Here is an 8,043-nt window from a genome sequence, read left to right on the forward strand (position 1 = left end):
TCAACGGCCTTATTTCGTATTGCTAATTTTTATTCACCGTCTATACTTGGGACAGTCTACAAAGTGTATATACGTTTTCATGGGCGACGCCATAGCGTCCTAATCTCTCAGTCACATAAACACATTATTTATTTGTAAGTTCGAAGTTCCCAGCCAATAGATCAGGATCATTCTGTATGTCAAGATAACGAGACAAAGGGTGGAAACATTAGTTCCATTCTCAGATCATAAAGTACGATCGAATCAACTACCGAACGCGAAGAGTAAAAGATACCCAACGAGTTCAGGAATTCAGTTGCTCTGTCACATCACCCAGTGACATCTATTGAGAAGGCCATATCACCAAAGAGAGATTTCAGATATAATACGCATTTGAATATATTAGGCCGTAAACCAATACTCTCCCCGCGAAGGGACTATGGGAATCTCAAAATAAGTTCTATCAATTCAGTAGGTAGGACAGAATCCTGTGGACAACCGGCCATCCGGAGTAACAGATTGCCTGGCGCTCTGGTTCGACCCAAAAGTGGATAAAAGATACCCAACAAGTTCAGGAATTTAGTTTTCTCTGTCACATCACCCAGTGACATCTATTGCGATGGCAACAGCACAATAGAGAGATTCCAGATATAATTGATATTTGGATATATTAGGTCCTAAACTAACACTCTCTCTCCGCGAGTATTAATATTAAAGCGAAGGCACTATGGGAATCTCAAAATAAGTTCTGTATGTGTCTGGGGAGTGTGATGTTAAAAATCTGATTTCTAGTTTTTTAGTTTCATTAAATTTTTTCTGAAATTGTTAAATTTTAATACTTTTCTGAAATTTTTATATGTTTTTTTTATTTTTGGAAGCTTTTACTTTACAAGTAAAAGCTGTTCTTGTCGCCTAAATTTCAGTTATTGTAACTAAAATCTAACACGAATGCGGTGCATTTCTGATTCCGAAAACGTTACCGCTTCCCTGTTCAATTGCAGTTAAAGTAGAAAATTACATTTTCTTCTTCATCATCATTATGATTTTCTATCTCAATAGAAAATAGAAACGAAAAATCAATATTGACTTTTAATAAAAACCAAGTTTTTTTCTTCTAATATTTGAACACAATCTTGCACTCAAAAAAGGACTCTTGAATTCATACAGTAGTTTTCAAGTAGTTGCTTTCAGAATTTTTATAACTTTTTTCTTCTGTACGTTTTCAACAAAACACATTTTCATGATGAATAAGAAAAAGCAGCAGAGTTATATATAACAAAAGCAAAAACTGGCAACAATATTACAAAATTTTATACAACAAGTACAAGTAAGTACTTTATGAAATATATATAGTAGAAGTATTAAAATGAATTTTTACAAATACAAATATACTTAGAATTGAACAACAAGAAAGAAAAAGAGAATAAAAGAACATGTGAACGAATTCCTTTCAAACAAAACTAAAGAAAATAAATCAAGAAAAAAAAACATACATTTACCCAAAGAGTTCCTTCATTATGGACAAATGCACACACAGAGTGCAAAAAAGGAAACTTGTGAAAATAAAGGCCAGGGATATTGTGCAATACAACTACACCACCAATAGTAGTTGAAATGATGCATCATGGTTGTTGTAATGTATATAGTTTACTGTGCAGGGTTTTGATGTAAATGCTAGACAACATGTCGTGCAATCTGTTTTTCTTTAGTTTTATTTCTTTATTTTTTTTTTTTTTTTTTTGATTCTGTTCTGCTGCTTATTTTTCTTAAAGTAAAATTTGTAAAAGGAGCAGTTGTAAGTGACAAAAAGTAACTGAGACGGTCTAAGCAATTCTTTATTATACCCTACACATATATTGAAAAGTAAACCTTATATTGGTAGTATTGAGATTCCTAATATGTTTAATTAAAAACAGATCGTGATGTAATAAAATATTGGTGATGGCATTTCCCTATTTGATCATTGATTATTTTTTGTGACTAAGAACGTAATAAGCCATAATCGATTTAGTAATAGTTTGAACTGTACGGATGCTTGCCTTAAAACGTCTTAATCATTTCTTTCTAAATAGTTTTATATTAATCAGTTGTATTTGATTAATAATTTCGAAGTATTTTTACAACCTCAAGATGAGCTTACTAGACGCACAGGGTATACAGAGACGTCACGAGCAAAAAGCTCTCTTTCGCACAAAACGAATTCAATGATTTAGCTGTATTTTATATACCTCTTCTCACCAAACAATTTCAAAATCACACAAAAGCTGATTTTAGAGTTTTTCAAATGTCAAAAGTGACATTTCTGTATACTTTGTGCTAGACGATTCACCGCAGTGGCTTTGTTCTTTCCCACCGGGGGCATCATACCTTGGTGAAATCTCCACCGTGGTGTTATTGCAATCCCGGGGTAAAAAGGTGCCACCAAATACCTAACAGATAATTGCAATATATGGCCGCTGCAAAACAATCAGTTGCATTCGGGTAATAATGTCGAAGTACTTTTACAAATACAGGATGAGCTTACTAGGCGATTCACCACCGTTTGTGCTTTCCTCCCGAGTGTATGTTACATTTGGTGAAATCTTCACCATACTGTTATTGCAATCCCGGGGTAAAATATGCCACCTTTACCTCTAGTCTGCCGGGACTATAAACTGGTGATGTCAAATGTATCATCGGCTTCGCATTGGCATGAGGTCTAACCATAGCACTAGATAACCTGGTACTACGTATGGCTAGCTGCAGTCAGGAATTGACCTGGCTGGTCAATTGGTTGAGGTTCCATATTTAGTGGTTTAATACCCAAAATCGCGGGGAGAGAATGTTGGTTAAAGGACTGATATATCTTATACCTAATGGGTTGGATAATACTCTTTTTTTCGAACAAGTTTTGTGTACAAAGCAGCATATGCTGGATTCCTAAACCCGATCGCTAATTCTTACCGGTCGTGTAATAGGACACCTGTATATGCTGGGGAATTGTAAGGTTAACGTTCTATAGTTGTCTGTCAGACCGTAGAGTGATCCTTATGATCACAGGAATGAAACTGATTGGTGAAAGATCAGCAAAGTCTCCATATATTGGAGATTAGTACAAATCTAGTATGCCTTTTTACGCTTCGGTGCTGTTGCCATCTCATCAGGATATATTGATTCATGCTACGCGACTTGTTATCGGGACAATTATTTGGTTCAGTTAACTTTGGAAATTTCTTCATCAGGTATTCTGATCCATTTTTTGGGTATATTGGGCAACCAAATATGTTTCTAGGTGCTGTTTCCGAAACAACAAGGGCCATCTCATTGCTGTGGCTGCGCCGATTTAAAGAGTTTAGTGAATGCACTGGAATGGGTCATTAGATTATGGAGATAGCATTTTAGATAATGCAATCTTTTATGGCATCATAAGGGTTGTCACCTTCCGATATATCCGGAAAATTGATTTCAACTGTTGTTTGAGTATTCCTTCCCTTCTATTGACTTTGTACCGGTGATTACTTTTTCCTTTTCGGGTGTGCATTGGGCTTGAGCCTATGCTGCCTGTCATTCCGCAACGGGGATACTATGGCAAAAAATTAAATAGTTCGAGTACTTAAGCAAAGTGCTTTTACATGGACCAGTTTATCCATGTACAAAAATTGCTACCTGAATTCTTTATTGAAAGATTCAGGGGTGAATGGTAGACCGTTCTCAATTCTTCCAAATGGATAAAAAGACCACCGTGATATAAGGCCGTCTAGGCAGGACCCTTTGTGCTTCTTACATACATAAATCTGCCGGTCTATGCACAAGCAATCTAATTTATCACCATTGCTGACCCGTAGCTTAAATTCCGATATGCAAAAATATCACTTCCTTTTACAACCAAGCAGATGAAATTTTATCTTTTGATTCGACAACAGCTCCTAGACACAGTAGACCGTACTAAAAGTCCATCAAATAGGCCGAGGACTTGTTCTTATTCACAGAAAACTCACTGAATAATAATGAATTCATCAAATATTCTTATTCACAGAAAACACACTACGATAAATAAGCTATGAACGAAGAAAACAGTGAACATATTCGAAGAATGATATCGTTGGCATAAGATACCTTACATCCCACCCAGTACATTTCTCAATCATTCGATTTACTTGTTGTGAAAATAGTACGACTCAAACACATTTTATAAAACTCAGTCACTCCTATGTGAGGTATATGTAATAGCACCGAACTTGTCCGAATCATGGACTACGTGCATCTTCAAGCGACCTCTCCAATAACCGGGACAAGAAAAACTCCGTAATTGTACCTTATGGGCTATCGGTTCCTGTGGTTATAAAGCTTCCTAATTCGATCCATGGTGAAATCACTTTAAGAAAAGGCCAAGGATACATTTCACTCCATCAGTTTATAGGCCCTAGAAATATCTGTAGCACATCTTTTCCCTTGGATTGCAACACCAAGATGGGGAAGATCATCAAGGTAATGTGTAAAGTTTCCCTTAGATAGTCTGACAACATTAATATCACCTTTTTGTCTCACCAATTACAGAGCAAATATTCTATCGACTGATCAACTAAGGAAACAAATAATAATCGAACCAGATATAGTTTGGACTAATTGTTTTTAATCACACCAAATACAGAGCGATATGAATATTTGGTATTCATTCTGGATACACCCCACATCATAAGTAACGATTCGATGCTATCATCGACAAAACTTCTTTCCTTTAGTTTTACTGATAATTCATATATTTCTAAGCGTTACAAAAATCACCACGTAACTATATAATACCCTAGTGTAGGGCATAAGTAAAAAGACACTGTATAACAAACTAAAGTGCATGTTCTATTTAATTGTATTTCCCTTTTGCCACAGAGAACGTAGTTTTTAAATTTTACACAGAAAGAAACAGTTACTATTCTTGAATTATAGCCAGATAATATATTTGTAAATTTAAGTTTCATTTTTAACTAACGCTTACTGAAAAAGTGGTATAAATCGGAAATGATTTGAAAAACTAATCTGATTACAGTCGTGGATACATCTCGAGCGTAGAGGGGTTTTTTTTGCAAAATGTTGCTTTTTACTTATTATCCTTTTTCCTCATTTTTATATTTTGTATAAAAAGTTTTCGATTTTGAGGGATTTCCCTTCCCCCCGTCGATCCGCGTCTGCCTTAATTCATATTACTAAGCCCAAGATAAAAATTCTTAAATTGAGTAAGACAATTCTTAGATTGGGACTCAAAGTTTGAGTAGAAATAGGGTTTTTATAAATATTAAAAAAAAGTTTGTTGAAAAAGGCTTAACTTACTCTCTGAGAGAAAATAACTCTCTGCAAAAAGTGATAATAACTCTCTCATCCATACTCAAAATCATTGTACATGTATTTAAACTTACAGGCTATTCTCAAGAAATTGAATGCAAGTGGTATCAGTCTGTATTGTGTGATCGTTCAAGTCATAGTAAAATAAAACTTCATTCAAACACAAAGCTTTGTTGACTGTTGTCTGCTCGTGTTTTAAACGGGATTTAATTTAAAGGAGGCTTATGAGTCTTTGAAAGGTAAGTTTTATTTTTATTTACACTAAATTTTAAAGCAGATAATTTTTCATTGAATTAATATATTTTTTCTCTTTTTTGAACATTTAGCCACCTTGATAACTTATAAAAGTTTGCAATATATAAAATGGGAAGGCAGGAAGTTATACCATCTTTTGGTTTTAGAATATGAAAAATGTATCCTAAAGCTTATGACGACTCACGGCAATTGGTTCTTTAAAATTTGATTAAACAATAAAAATGTAATTTTTTTTAAACCTATTTTAATAAAAATATATAAAAACATGTTTAAACAAGTAAGAAATTAGAGTCGGGCGAAGTCGACCGTACACCTGTTGCAAAAATTAAAATGTCATTTAGTTTTCATAATAGATAGACGGAACCATTTATTGTTAAAGAAAACTGCGGACATTTAAGTAAAATTTTGAAATTTTTTATAGGGGCTAGGGCCAAATTAGACCGATCTTAACCATTTTCAATAGGCTTGGTCCCTGGGACAATAGACTTTCGTACGTGACTCGTTCATACAAGTATTTACTATATGCTTCCGGTAAAACCGTACTAAATGTACTATTAAACCGATTTGGATTGATTCAAATACGAATATAATTATTTTGAGTGTATGAATTTTTAACATCTATGGAAAGAAACCACTCCCTTAGGATTTATTTCATCGTTTTACTCTACTTTCTTAAATTTTTCTTAAAATTCCTTGGAATATATACAGTCATGTATAGATAAAAGGAAAAATAACAAAGATTTTCAAAAAAGAAAAACATTTCTCAGAATAATATGAACTTAAGGAAAAAAAAACAAGAAAAAACCTTTTTCTATAAACTTCAACTTTCCAAGCACTCACACATATAGCAATAAAAGAAACACTGTAGCGAATGAAATTATGCAACGCTCTATATGCAAAAATTGTAACATGGGAAATGACTTGGAAGCAAATGACTTGGATGACAAAGAACAAAAAAAAATTACTGCAAAAAATCTATAAAAAACAACTTGAAAATTATGCAATACGACAAGAAAAATAATAGTGCTGTTGTTGCTTTATTTCAGCTAAAACGTGGGTGAACTCTAACAGAAATACATGTTTTAAATTAGAATCTTTAATATGAATTTTAAGACTAAAAGAATGAACAAGCTAAATTTTGCAAAATTATTATAAAAATGACTTCAAAAGTTAAAATCTTTATAAACTATCATAACTGAACTAAATTTTAAATCGAACTGAACTGAACAGAACTAGAACTGAACTAGAACTGAACTAGAACTGAACTAGAACTGAACTAGAACTGAACTAGAACTGAACTAGAACTGAACCAGAACTGAACCAGAACTGAACTAGAACTGAACTAGAACTGAACTAGAACTGAACTAGAACTGAACTAGAACTGAACTAGAACTGAACTAGAACTGAACTAGAACTGAACTAGAACTGAACTAGAACTGAACTAGAACTGAACTAGGACAAAACTAGAACTTAGGTGGAACTGACCTAGAACTTAGGTGGAACTGAACTAAATTGAAACTAGAATTAAATTGGATTAAAACCTTTTTATTTTAGCGCCAAATGTAGATAACACAATGTAATTTAAATGCGAACTTTTTTTATTCCCTTTCAGTCCTTTTTCTAAAGAAAACGAAAAATTCTTTTCTTGTTTCATAACCAGTTTACCTATAAACGTTATTTTTATCTTCATTGTTTAATAATAAAGGTAGATCCTAAATTTGATATCATCAACATTGCATTATCAAGCATAAATCTAAAAAAATATAACACTCTTCCTGCGGCCACCTCTTTGTGCTAATTTCTAAAAATTTCGCATTGTTCTAGTTAACAATTGAAAAAATATATATATAATGGATAATGCGAATACAAGTAATTTTTGGAATACATTTACTACGTTTTCAGTTTTATTTTTCATCTTTGTTCAACTAAGTACTTTTCACTGATTATTGTTAAATTTACACAATAATGCCAGAATAAAAGAATGACAAGAAATAAAAAAAGGAACTATTCATTAAAAATTCTTTTGTAGGGGCCTTAGTTTTGTTGGTTGGTTGCCATATTTGGGGTTGACATTACAGGCAGTCAGCAGTTAGCAACATTTACGTTCCACATACATAACTATGAACCAGCAAAAGATGTGGCATGCTGAAGCAATGACAACGCAACAACACAACAGTGAGCAACTAAACAAGCAGCATTTCTTTTGACATTTAATTTCAGGGATTTAGATGACATCACAAAAAACATTTTCAATTGTTACAATTTTGTTGTATTGTTTTATGAACAAAAAATTGCACACAAAAAAAGTACACTAAACAAAAGCGAAAATAACATCAACTATGACTATAGAAAAAAATATATCTAAAGAAATGAATTATTGTCAGTCAGTCAGCAGAAAAAGAAGGGGTTTACAGCTTTTTTTGTGCTTTGTCTTGTTTTCTGACAAAAACAAAAAAATAAATAAAAAAGAAGAAACTGACTCTGAATAAGATG

General features: G+C 33.1%; 1 long non-coding RNA gene across 2 annotated transcripts; it reads left to right on the forward strand.

Annotated features, from left to right (window-relative positions):
• Positions 1–4,010: 4,010 nt before the first annotated feature.
• On the forward strand, positions 4,011–5,818 carry LOC124419690. Of its 2 annotated transcripts, XR_006940757.1 has the most exons (4): positions 4,011–4,446; positions 4,516–4,657; positions 5,372–5,534; positions 5,622–5,818. It is a non-coding gene; the product is annotated as an uncharacterized LOC124419690 (long non-coding RNA). The 2 variants fall into 2 exon arrangements; XR_006940758.1 differs by lacking the exon at positions 4,516–4,657 and having other exon boundaries at positions 4,428–4,446.
• The last annotated feature ends 2,225 nt before the right edge of the window (positions 5,819–8,043 follow it).

The sequence above is a fragment of the Lucilia cuprina genome, chromosome 4 (assembly GCF_022045245.1).
Source record: "Lucilia cuprina isolate Lc7/37 chromosome 4, ASM2204524v1, whole genome shotgun sequence".
Classification (NCBI taxonomy): domain Eukaryota; kingdom Metazoa; phylum Arthropoda; class Insecta; order Diptera; family Calliphoridae; genus Lucilia; species Lucilia cuprina.